The sequence below is a fragment of the Triticum aestivum genome, chromosome 2D (assembly GCF_018294505.1).
Source record: "Triticum aestivum cultivar Chinese Spring chromosome 2D, IWGSC CS RefSeq v2.1, whole genome shotgun sequence".
Lineage (NCBI taxonomy): Eukaryota > Viridiplantae > Streptophyta > Magnoliopsida > Poales > Poaceae > Triticum > Triticum aestivum.
In genome coordinates this window covers 165630240-165643193 of record NC_057799.1, presented here as the reverse complement: position 1 = coordinate 165643193, position 12954 = coordinate 165630240, and the positions used below count along the sequence as shown (strand labels likewise).

Sequence of the window (12954 nt, the reverse complement as noted above, 5' to 3'; positions counted from 1 at the left end):
CAAAATCCGAACACGCCTACGCGCCCGGGGTCATTAGGGTGTAGTAGTTTAACTGTCGCCATACTTTGTGCAGCCCCGCGAGGTCCCACGCCGGACAGTCCTCATCAGAGGATTCGCTGAGCCCAGATGCCCTGGAGAGCGAGACGCCTCCAGAGGCCCCTTCCCCGAAGCCTAGGCGCGACACCGAGGTGTCGTCTCAGCGGGACCCGGACCAGGGAGGGCGTATCTCTGGGGCCGGATACACGGGAGCAGCGGTTCCCATGCTCGTTGACGGCGGGGGCGATCTTAGATTCGGCCCGCAGCCGGACACGGTCCTGGAGACCTTTAAAGCTCCAGGATCGGGCGAGCAGCCCCCCTCGACGGAGGGAGGCAAGCCTGCTCCGCCAGCAACCTCTGTCCAAGCAGAGTTGTCGGGCGGCCTATCGACAGCGCTAAAGAGTGCGTCCATCGTCGATGAACATCGCGCCCTCATGGGTGCGGTGTTTGAAAAGATTCAGTCCGCTGAGAGCAGACTGAATGAATCCTGCCTTAGCCTTATAAAAGGCTTTGACGTATGTTTTTAGAAACCTTTGAAGATTGTCATAGTATGAGTAGTAGCCCCTGATGCACTGTCCGGTGAAAGATAGAGAGCCGGGCAGGGGATCAAATTTCCGCTTCGCAGGAGACTCAGTTAATGACATATATCCCTTTGTTTGAAAACAGGCGTCTGTAGCGACGACCGCCTCTCATAATGCGGAGGTGTCCGGACTAAAGCAGAGTCTGGAACGGGCCGAAGAAGAACTTCGCCGCGTGAAGAAGCAGTTGGAGGACAACCAAGGTATGTCAAAACCTTTTGCTAAGTTGAGCACGAATGAGTAGTTGTGCCTGATGAAAATATTTGTATTGTATGCTGTAGGAGCGAGTGCCAAAATTAAGGCACTGAAGAAGGCTGTGGCCGAAGCCGACAAGAAGGCCGCCGCAGAGCAGGCTCTTCGCGAGAAGCACGAGGCCAGGGTCATTGAAGCTGAGTGAGAGCTCCAGGAGGCCGTGAAGAAAAGCGAGACCTTGGAGCAGAGTCTAGAAGGGAAAGAATCCGAACTCACCCAGGCTCTCCAAGCCGCAGATGATGCTCGGGAAGAAGCCCGAGGTGCTCTGAAGGACATTCAGGAGGCACGGAGGGTTGCGGCTGGTAAGGCTTTTTGTACTCAAAGCAATTTTTACATAGTAATGGGAGGAACTCTAAGCGACAAACTGAATTCTTGTTTCTCCAGGGTCGTTTGCGGACCTACCGCGCAGCATATCTGATGCTGCCCAATTCTACCGGGCTGAGGAGAAGAAGTCTGCGGAGAAGCATTTCTGGTCGCAGTATTTGGCGCCGAATTATCCGGTGCCCTTTATCTATCAGCTGAAGCAGCTGGTCGAACCGCACCAGGCGGCCGAACTAGCCATGAAGGACTTAGTTGTCCGGCTGTGGCCCGCTGAGCCAATTCCAAGCAGTTACTTAGGACTCGTGAAGAAGATTGTTGGTGCTTGCCCTCGGCTCGAAGTCATTAAGCGATCGGTGTGTATAGAGGGTGCATGCATGGCGTTTGCCCGTGCGAAGGTGCCCTGGGGGAAGCTTGATGCTGAAAAGCTGATGACTGAGGGACCACCGGAGGGTAAGGAGCATCGCAAGCCCGAATTATACTATGAAGGTGTCCTGAAAGGAGCCCGCCTTGTGGCGGAACAGTGTACCAAAGACACTATATTTCCCTGAAGGCAGTCATGCTGTCCTTTGTAATGCGGGATACTAGCACTGTTATTGTTTATTGCCTGTTATATGAATGTTTTTTCTTCCTGTGCAGCCGTTTAGTATATATAAATCCTGAGAGTTGGCCAGTCATCGGCTTCTGCCCCCACGTAGAAAGTACGGGGACATACCTGAACACTCTTTATCCCATTTTTGGGTCCTTGAAGGAGGTGTTCATCACCGCGAACTAGGCAATCAGACTATAGGGCTTTATCACTCTCACTTAGCCATAGGAATTCGAGTATGGTAGGCGCAGCCCCTGGTGTTCGGAAGACCGTACGAGGGGCTCTAACGGCGCCTGATCGGAAGACCGATCCGTCGCACTTTGCATTTGTTATGGCATTATGCGGAATAAATCTTTAAAGATTTTACAACCTCTCAAACAGCTGATCAGCTCTCGCTGTATCATGACAGTCAGTTTTCGGCTTTCTCTACTGAGGTGCTTGTCCGAAAGAACCGGGACACAATCGCAGTAGTTCTCCCAGCGCTACCTTAGCCGATGGAGCAGAACGTTAGGTACCAAAACATGGGAGTCGGGCAAACCCAACTAATGACCCAAGACATGATTCGGAGCTGATGCATATAGTGTTATAAGTTCGGGGTGCCGAGCGACCGAGAAGGTGGCCGGACTTTGTTGCCATATTATGAGTACTGTGATGCCCCTGGCATAGTGGGGCATGACACTATGTGCGGGTGCTGTTATGACGGAAAAAAAAGAAGCGTCAATGAGGAACGACGGCCGGTAAATGTTATTTAAGTCTACGTATTGTAGTAGAGTGACATGTCTATGCGTGTGAGTACGGTTTATGCTTATGAAAAGAGGTGTGCTGGCGGAACCTGTCGTGGCCGGACTGGAGGAGGCTGTGGGCGGATCCGAAGTGTATCTGGACTGTCTCCTTGGGGGTACTTATGTGTTCCCGCCTTGTGCGTCCGAGCTGATTCCATGTCGCCAGTCCTGTTCTGCGCAAAAGTCAGTCTGTAAAGACAAATGCTTAGAGGCAGTTGCATGTCATATGGTGGTTGAACCGCGGGTGCCTGATCGGAGCCTGGTCGAGCTAGGCTATCATGCCGTAAAGTAGCTCGGACTCCTCAAATGGTGTCCGGGTGGTTGGCTGCCGAATCGAAGTTCGATAAACGGGCACAACTCGCTATATGAGTGGCGGTATAATTTCCACTCTTAGGGTGGAGTGCGGCCTTGCCCATAATTGTGACCATGTCACGTGGGTTTGGCCTGATGTTGTACCGCGTTGAGTCTAGCCAACGCGGTTCGTCCCGATAGTATATGGTAGTTATTGTATAAGGGGACAATGCCGAAGACTTATTCTTCGGCATGGTATTTGTTTGGTGATCCGAAGACAACCTCCAGGGTGGTGGGCTTGTAAAACTTGGCCTTTGCACCTGGGACGGCATCTTTTAGAAGATGTTATTAATGGGTTTGGTCCTCGAGCGTTCAATACCTGTCTGGCAAATTTTGTCCTGGCGCAGCGAGTTTGGGCTGCTGTTTATGCCCCTAGGGGCTCGTGTGAGATGGAACCCACAAACTATTGGGTCGACGGTAAGCGCAATTAAATTGCTATGGTTGATATTGTCCGGACGGTCTATGTGATCGGAGATGATCGGCCGTATTTTTGTACTGCGGGGGTTCTTCCTTTGACCTCGCCATGTTTGGTGGTCTGGGCTTCTCGTTGTTTGAGACCTCCTTTCATTGTATCCGGCGCACGACCGGCCGTTTTGTTTTGAGGATCCGGCATTCTCTATTGGTATTCTTGGCCGCCATTCTAGGGGTACCATGAATTTGACATGGTTGGTCCAGTATGCTGCCCAGGCCAGATGGGCCTGAGCTGTTCTTTTTCCGCTGACTGGACTGGGGGCCGCAGAATTCGGCACCAACTCCTTTGTCTTGGTCGTCATCATTATTTTTGTGACGCTTATGTCTGTTGTGTCGAGGTTTATGGATGCTGCCTCGCGTTTCCTGCGTATTGCCTTGGACCGTGGTGTATTGGCGTCGGGGTGTGGGCTTTAGGACCTCCTTCTTAGGTTGAGGTAGCGAATTGTGCTTTGTGTACCATTTGGCGGGGCGGTCAAGTCCGTATTCCTCGGTTGCCAGGACCTTGGTCCATCTGTCTGTGAGCAAATCTTGGTCAGCTTTGAGATGCTGTTGCTTCTTTTTCAGGCTTTTCGCCATGGCCATAAGCCATCGCTTAAAGTGAACTTGCTCTGTGGGATCCTCAGGCACGCCGAATTCATCATCGCCGAGGCTCACCTCGCCTTCGGAGGGGGGCATGTAGTTGTCCTCCTCCACGTATCCGTCCATTGCCTGTCCGGCCTGCTCGAAGGCAGGCTGGTCGGGATTGTATTCATCTTCGGCACCATCCGGATTGTTTTTGACTCCTGTGCCGATATTGTTGTGGCGGGGCTTGGAGCGGCGCTGATGACGCCCATACTTTGCCTTCTTCCTTGAGGGGCTATCCTCCATTGCCTCATTGCCATTGGTTTCTTTGGGAGTGTCCACCACATATATATATATATCATACAAAGAGGTGGCTGTCCAGCGCCCCGTGGGCGGTGGTTCCTGTTCTTCTTCTGCACCGTCGTCCACGCCGTCGATGTCTTCAGAGTCGAAGTCAAGCACGTCGGTCAAATCATCGACAGTGGCAATGAAGTGGGTGGTTGGTGGGCAACGAATTTCCTCGTCGCCTGCTTCCCACTCGAGCCGGACATAGTTCGGCCAGGAGTCTCCTGACAAAGAGAGAGAGATTTTAATGAGTTCAGCATGTCGCCAAAGGGCGAGTGCTGGAAGATATCCGCAGTGGTGAACTCCATTACCGGAGCCCAACCAGATTCGGTGGGCTCGGGGGCGCGTGGTCTGGAACGTACAGCCGGACACGAGTCCGGGGGTCCGATGACACAGGCTTCCTTGGGGGTGGAGTCTGTGTTCGGCTCTACCGCCGATGAGTGTAAGGCCTCCGGGGCGAGGTCCATCCACCCGTCCTCGGACGTCGCAATCTGCCCCGGATTTAGGTCCGGAGCTCCTGCAGGTGTGATATCCCGAGTATTGTCCGACGGCAGGTCTAAGCCGTGCTCATCGTGACTGTTCGGTGCTCCTGGCGTAGGCCCGAATCCGTCGAAGATCAAATCTCCGTGGATATCGGCCGTGTAGTTCGAGTTTGCGAACCTGACCTGATGGCCAGGGGCGTAGCTGTCGATCTGCTCCAGATGGCCGAGCGAATTGGCCCGCAGTGCGAAGCCGCCGAACACGAAGATCTGTCCGGGGAGAAAAGTCTCACCCTGGACCACGTTATTGTTGATGATTGAAGGAGCCATCGAGCCTTGCAGCGACGACACGGAGGAACTCTTAATGAAAGCACCAATGTCAGTGTCAAAACCGGCGGATCTCGGGTAGGGGGTCCCGATCTGTGCGTCTAAGGCTAATGGTAACAGGAGGCAAGGGACACGATGTTTTACCCAGGTTCAGGCCCTCTCGATGGAGGTAAAACCCTACTTCCTGCTTGATTGATCTTGATGATATGAGTATTACAAGAGTTGATCTACCACGAGATCGTAGAGGCTAAACCCTAGAAGCTAGCCTATGATGATTATGATCGTCCCTCTATGGACTAAACCCTCCGGTTTATATAGACACCGGAGGGGGCTAGGGTTTACACAGAGTCGGTTACAAAGAACGAGATCTCATATCCGGATCGCCAAGCTTGTCTTCCACGCAAAGGAGAGTCCCATCCGAACACGGGACGAAGTCTTGAGTCTTGTATCTTCACGGTTCAACAGTCCGGCCAAGGTATGTGGTCCGGCTGTCCGGATACCCCCTATTCCAGGACTCCCTCAACCTCATCTGTCGGAAGATCCGAAAGTTCCCCAGGAACATGGATGGATGCCGCCGAGTTGTCACTTAGATCGAGTCAGGACACATCAAATGTGTCGAGGCTCTCCAAGAGCATGACGAACGCCACACAGCCCACGGCCAGAACTCGGCGGACGAAAAACACAAGCTTGGATGCACAAGGGCATGCCATCTGCTGTTGCCGCTGAACACAAACCGTGCTCACCACCACAAAAATCTCAAGGCCTTCAATAAATGCACGGTGCCTAGAGCTCCCTCGCCGCCATCATAGTCAGGGTTTTCACCCGAGTGGCATTGAGATGGGAAGAGGTCGTGCAGACCTAACCGACATCACCACGAAATAAACCAGTGCCCTCGGACGTTGTCGCCATCGTGGTCGGTCGAACCCATCCAGGGGTTTCCCCTGATCTATATCCCCACCCCAAGCCCCGCCCGTAGCCCGAGGACGGGCCAGCCCACCAGCGCGGCCAAGATTCAGCGGGAAGGAAGCACATCGAGCAGGGAAGACAAGCAGCGGCCAGATCTGGTGCCGTTAGCCGCCTAGGTAGCCACGCCACGGCCGCAAGGCCCCCAACCCACCAATGGTGTGCCTGCGAACCGACCAGACCATCAACACGCAATTCCCACCGCTCCCCGGAGAGGACGTCGCCCCAGATCCAGGGTTCTCCTTCGTCGGGCAGGAGCAGCACAAGCTTCGGCGCCACAATCCCCGGCTGCACTGTGGGCTTGCCCGGCGACAGCCTCTCCTGTGGTGGTCAGGAGGGAAAGTTAGTTACGCTGGCGGGAGGGGCGGCGCATGGGAGGAGGGCTGTGTCCACATGTGGTACTAAGTTATTTGTGGGTCACATTGAAGCTTATCTTGTTCCTTTGTTGATTTAGACCGTTTGTGTGTGTCTATATATATATATATATATATAGGACACCGGTAACAGAATATTATTCTGTACCCTCTGTCCTATATAAGCCCGATCGATAGATTCCCCGAGGCCTAACTGGTATGCACAAGAAGAAAAGAAAAAGTAAGCCCACCCCGTGAACCCTACCTCCCGCAAATCATCCCGACCTCGGGTCCCTCCCGTGCGCCGCCCTCGCTTCCGCCACGAACCGGCCTCCTTCCAGCGCGCCTCCGCCCAGCCTCTCCCCGAGCGCGTTGCCGCCCGGCCTCCTCCCCGAGCGCGCCGCCGCCCGGCCTCCTCCCCACCGCGCTGCCGCCGGGCCTCCTCCCCACCGCGCTGCCGCCGGGCCTCCTCCAAGCGCGCCTACAGCCGGCCTCTCCCCCACCGCGCCGCCGCCAGGCCTTCTCCCAACCACGCCGCGCTGGCCGGCCTTCTCCCCGAGCGCGCCGCCTCCCGGCCTTCTCCCCATCGCCAGACATATCAAGTTCTTTGGTATGTTTCCTGTATGACCATGCATCAGTTCTTCAGTGCGCACAAAAAAGACCAGCAGTTCAACTCTCATTTACTAAACGCATTTTTCAGTTCAGTTCAATTGATGAATTTAATTCAGTTCAAATTCTTATAATAGTTTGAGTTCAGTAGGGCATCAACCTGATGGCAGGACCACAACATTATCCGTACGAGGTTCGCCTGCAGTTCTAGATTAGGGAGGCTCGTTCTCTCTGCCTAACGAAGTAACGAGCTCTCTCTCTATATATAATGTATGTGTATGTGCTACAGCAACAAATAGCCGCCTGCTTTTTTTCTGAATTGCTCGGGCAGAAGAAAAGCTCCACGGTGTGCTGCAAAAATTCTGAAATTACTAGATCTGTGTTAGTATTTTGAAATTACTAGATCTTCTGGTAAAGGGGAGTTAAGCTCTACGACCACTTGGATGTGGAATTGTGGATGCTCACGCTCCTACACTGGGCGAGCTCCCATGGCACCACGGAGCTTGAGATTGTCATCTCTACCCTCGGCCACGAGGGCCAAGAGGCTACCTGCACCCTCCTAAATGAAATGACACTTCCAACCAGCAGCTGGCCTGATGCCCGTACATAGATCGTCAGTACTTTTTCTGATTTCCTGTATGCCTGTACATGAAAAAGTCTCAACAATTATGTTTCTTGTCTACATGATTTTGTGCTTGCTTATCACAAGTTCACGTTGAATGCTCAATATAGTAGCTAGCTGAAGAAAAGGTATGGTCCTGTAGCTTTGGTCTTACCATTGTGGTGCTTGTGTTATTGTGTGGGAAAATGAAAGAAAGGAGTTTATTTTTGCAAATCAATGAATGAGAAAAGTGTGTGCTGTCTTCCCGCCCAATTTAGAGCTCCACAAAAGTTCAGAGTTCAGAGTAGTTGTTTGGAGATGAACAATAAATAAGTATAATAAAACAAAAGAAAAATTTGTAAAATAGTACGACAAAGTTCCATATGCCGATTCAAATTGTAGAAGCATGTAAGGAAGAGTAGTTATGCTCCATTACATATATGATGTATTTGTGAAGTGTGATGGTTCTGACACACTATTTTCTTCTGATGCAAATGTAGCATGTAGGGAAAATAATAATTCTGACACTATTTTGTTCCTCTCTGAAATGAGTCTTTCGCATGTATGGTTCTCCCCTTTGTACTACTTCCATTGTACTAACATATTCTTTGTTGGATTTCTGGGCATTACTGCGGAATGGTCTAAAACAATTTGTAGCACAATTTTCTGTTGCGGACAACACTACATAAATTAAGATAACATGAGAGATTTTCCCAAACTATTTTTATGTTGGTTGTTACAATATTGTTTGAGTGAAGAACGGCATGAAAGTATAGCATAATGTAGGAGCTTTGATTTACAAAAAATAAGGCACCACTAGCCTGCCCACCTTGGTTGCTGGCAGCCATCCAAGTTGAGCGCTGATAGTAGTCCTGTGAGTCCATCGACGCCACTCTCTCATAGCAATCCTGTAAGAGAGTACAATTGGGGAAACCTAGAAAGTTCAATGAACAAAAACCTTGAAGTTCATACGGTGAAAATCGGGAAAGTTCGAAAAAATGAGAATATTGGAAAACATCAATTTTGATGCTCTTGTTTACCTTATGCTTGCAGCTGAGTGTACTTATTCTGATGCACTGGTTGACCTTATGCTTCCAGCTGAGCTGGAATTCCTACTATTCAAATGCTTGCAACATTCAATTATGTTTTGTTCGAAAGCTACTTGCCGTAAAGTAGTATATGTGGTAGCTTTTCAGTGTAGCTTCCAAAAAATGTGGTTCAAGTCCTCAATTTGTTTAGAAGAAGATAGGACAGGAAATCTTGAATAGAAAGCTCATATGAGTGTGATGGTTTGAGTAAAATGGTGACTAGTGAAGATCATTCATGTTGATTACTTTTGACAAGAACGATAAGTAAACTAGATAATTTGTTGAAGATTAGATAGCAGTGAAAAACAAAAGGTTTAGAAGTGATGCTAAAAACTGAGACGTGTGAAATTTAACATTCTCTAATTTATGATCTATTATTTTCTTTGGTTTTCGTGTCTGAATTTGTGGATATATGCATTACATCGGGCCCCAATATTTATTTCTTCAATTCTCTAACAAACAAGAGCTTTTTTCAGTTCATAAAAAAAGCACATACAGTTTTCTCTAGCAATTCGTGCTGCTTCTTTGGTTGTTCTTTTTACAAGAACTTGTACATTGCCTTCTCAGGTTGTGCGTGTACTAACCAGAAGTCTACCCCAGTTGAGCAAAAAAATATTTCGTTAGCAGTTCATACCAAAAAAGGTAATTCCTGAATAACGAGATGGATGCATTAACTGGTAAACCAATGCGTTCGTGTGCCTGGGTTAGCAGTTCATTCACCATTTTTTTGCAGGTTCAGACGTCTCAAGCCGCTAAGGCCTACATCTCCCTGCCAATGGTTGACAGCCGGTGCCAACATGGCTGTGGTGAGTTCGTTGGCCTAGTCCCTATGCTCCGATGAGGTCAAGCCCATTGTCATATTTGTCGCCGCAACTTCAGATTGCTGCCGCCAAGGTTTCCCCTCGCTCTCTTCCCTGAATTCTCTTGAAGAACATCCATTCCCCTCGCTGAATTCTTGATAGCATGTTCTAAATAAGCTTGCATTCACTCCCTAAGTAATCCTAAAAAGCTCTTTATTCTAATTACTTCCTAAATAAATTAGTTTGTCTCCTGGTACTTCCCTAATCTCTACATTTTAGCCATGCGACTTTACAGAAAAAATTGGCAGCCTATTCTTATTGTCGCGTTCAGATCAGTGTATATATAGTGAAAATTGTGGTGGTAATACCACCAATCAACCATTTGTCTAATCAAACAGAAATACACAACGAAAAAGCAAATATATTAACTAGTTCAGCCATGTAGGTAATCACAACAATGTCCATTTTACATTGTATAGAGGCTACATCAGTTCAATATGAAAAAAAGGAACACAATGAGTTAACTTTGCAAGTACATCAGTTCACCTTGAATAAAATACAGAAGTGCACCGTCAAGATTTCCATCAGTTCGCTTATAAAAAAACAGAAAGTATTGGAATAAAAAAATTTGTGGGTAAGTAAACCAATCATGTTCTTGTAGTTTGGAGGGAAAACATAATAAGTTCTATGGAAATAAATATAGAAGTTCATATTTCAAAACAAATGAAGTATTTGGGAAGTAAAATTAAGTATTTCAAAGTACACATCTTTTTAGGTTTCGATGTGAACATGTAATGTTACTGTACATGAACTTGTTGTTCTTTTGACTAATGGGTGGCTGCTGTGTGTGTGCAGGGACGGTGGCATGAAGCAGTTGAGTAGGTGTGCGTGGTGAGCAGCTACTGAACTTCTTCAGACACTACAAAATATAGTCCCACACAGCCTCTCAACACCACTTCTTGAACCTGCTTGAACCTTCATGGCCCAGGCCGTTTACTGCCTCCACACAAGGCCGTTCGATGATGCAACGCTCAAGCTGATCACCCTTGCCAGCACCCTAGACTCCCATGAAATATCTAGTCAAAAAAATGGTTGATCGTAAGTGCAAGTACACTACACACGCTGAGCTGCAACGGGACACGGTGACATCACTTCTTTTGGGTTGTTTTCTGTATGAATCTGCATTTTTGTTATTAAATTCAGTACAACGAAACACATGAATCCCCAGCGGGTACCAAATTATTGATTCCTTAAAACAATTAATAGATTTCACCATTGGTTGGTCTACTTGTGTAAATCTGTCAGTTCATGACAAGTAACTTCTGATGCTAGAAATGCAGGATGTTTGTGTGAATCTTGCTTGTTTCAGAGAGAAAAAGAGTTGGTACTTGCATCACATGGTGTACTGAACAAACATACGCATTCAGATAAACATGCTAACAACTCCTCTTGCTATACTCATGCTTGTACTTGTTTATTTTTCTTGTTTGGGAAATGGTTTCCTATCCTCCTAACAGCTTTTCTCAAATTTCATTTAATTTAGTTTCAAATCAAACCAGAGCTAATGCATAAATGTCATTGGGTGAGGTTGCTAGGAAGATTTGCATTAGAGAATGCTTTGTTGGAAAAGCTTCTATTGGTATTATTAACAACAAAACTCTCGGTGGACATAGACCGTAAATCTTGAGACTATTTTCACCATTTTTTGCCCTTTGGTGTTTGGAAATTCTAAATTTTGTTGATTTCAACTTGATGAATATAAAGATATATGCCATGAGTTTTAGATTATATCTCTGCTGTTGTAATTTCTTGTTGGTGTTTATTAGTAGATATACATGTATGAGTTCACTCCTGACTATTGTAATAAAGTTTTTTAGGATTTGGAAGTATCTAGTCTGGATTGGCAGTGTAAAAACCATATATAAAATGTCTTGATGCATGCTAGCAGAAATATGAAAATAAACTCAGCACAGTTCCTATATTTTATTCAAGTTCAAAGCTAAACATTTCTAACAGCTTATCGCTCCTTGTAGGATACACACTATTCATCGCATTTGTCATCGAGCGATTGCACCACTATCTTCAGAAGCTCATCACCCTGAGGAAATCAGCCAACACCTCCCAGAGAGGAGCTTGAAATTTTCCAAATGGAGTTCAAACGTGAATTTGAGAAAATGATTCCTCGGCTAAGTTCGAAAAATGTCATTCTGTGAAGTTCGGCTATTCAGCCATGGACTAGTCAATGGTGGAGTTGCAATTTTGTTTCTTCTGTACATACATGAATTGAATGTAATCAACGGAAAGAAACATATGTTGATTCTCCAAGTTAGAGTTCATTTTTATTTTCTTACAAGTAGCAAAACTTCCTGTGTAGATCAGTACAGCTTCTGTGCGATCTTGTGTTACAAATCTTGTAGTACTGTTTTTACAGGGATCTTTCTAGTACTTTGTAAAGCAAGCGTGATCCATTTGTAAAAATATGGCAAAAGACATCCTTCACTCTTGCAGTCTTTTGCTAAAAAAAATGTTTTAAGTTCAATGGATGCCATCGAGAAAGTTCAAACATTTGATATTCCTGTGCTCATATTCTCTACCTGAATGTTATTTATTTGTTTGCGACTCGTCTCATACTTTGCGAGATGAAAAAATTTCTCTCCAGGTTTTCTACTCTTTATATGAGTGGTGAATGTGTTCTCTCCACTCTCTTATCTATTTTGGTTGATGACCCTGTGGGCATAAAAAAATTGTATGGGAAAGTTTGTGTAATACTAGCATATAAGTTCTATAAAACTAAACAAGGAAAGTTCAAACAAGAAGCTCTATGCACTTTCCTGTCTATTTTGGTTGATGTTCAACGTGTATTACTAGCATATAAGTTCAAAAAACAAACCGCAATCAGTTCCATGAAAATGCAAAGAAGTTCAAAAAAATATAAAAGATTTCTAGAGTCAAGTACAAGTGCTCATCCAACACGGTTAAAAAAATCTGGTCCGCCCATGTATTACTAACATATAAGTTCAAAAGATTAAACGCGGTTAGTGCGTCTATTGAATTCAAGAAAATCCTAAGAAGATCAGTACAAACTCATAAGGAGATCAGTACGAGTTCAAGTGATCAAGTAAACCTATTAATCACTCTCTCAAGTGTGATGAAAAAAATGGGCAGTAAATTGATGAAAAAATATCATCGAGTTCAAAACACGCCGAGACACGCGATAGCCACCCAGTTCGGGCGTAGTAAGTACCTCAGTATGAGTTAAAACGATGGTCCGTTCGGAATAAAAGAAATGGCAGAAATTCAAATTGTAAAGTTCAAGCAAAAAAGAAATCCCATGAAAATCCTGCTTAGTAAGTACCAAAGTACAAGTCGTAAAATGAGAGAAGTTCAGAACAACGTTGTCAAAAAAATGTCGAGTTAAAAAAAACAAAACAAACACATTTTCTTTTTGAAT

General features: G+C 46.7%; 1 long non-coding RNA gene across 4 annotated transcripts; it reads left to right on the top strand.

Moving 5' to 3' along the window:
- The first annotated feature begins 6630 nt into the window (after positions 1–6630).
- On the top strand, positions 6631–12070 carry LOC123052380 (uncharacterized). Of its 4 annotated transcripts, none has more exons than XR_006424660.1 (5): positions 6631–7015; positions 7166–7257; positions 9271–9345; positions 9437–9597; positions 10359–12070. It is a non-coding gene; the product is annotated as an uncharacterized lncRNA (long non-coding RNA). The 4 variants fall into 4 exon arrangements; XR_006424661.1 differs by having other exon boundaries at positions 7163–7257; XR_006424659.1 differs by having other exon boundaries at positions 7152–7257.
- Positions 12071–12954: the final 884 nt, after the last annotated feature.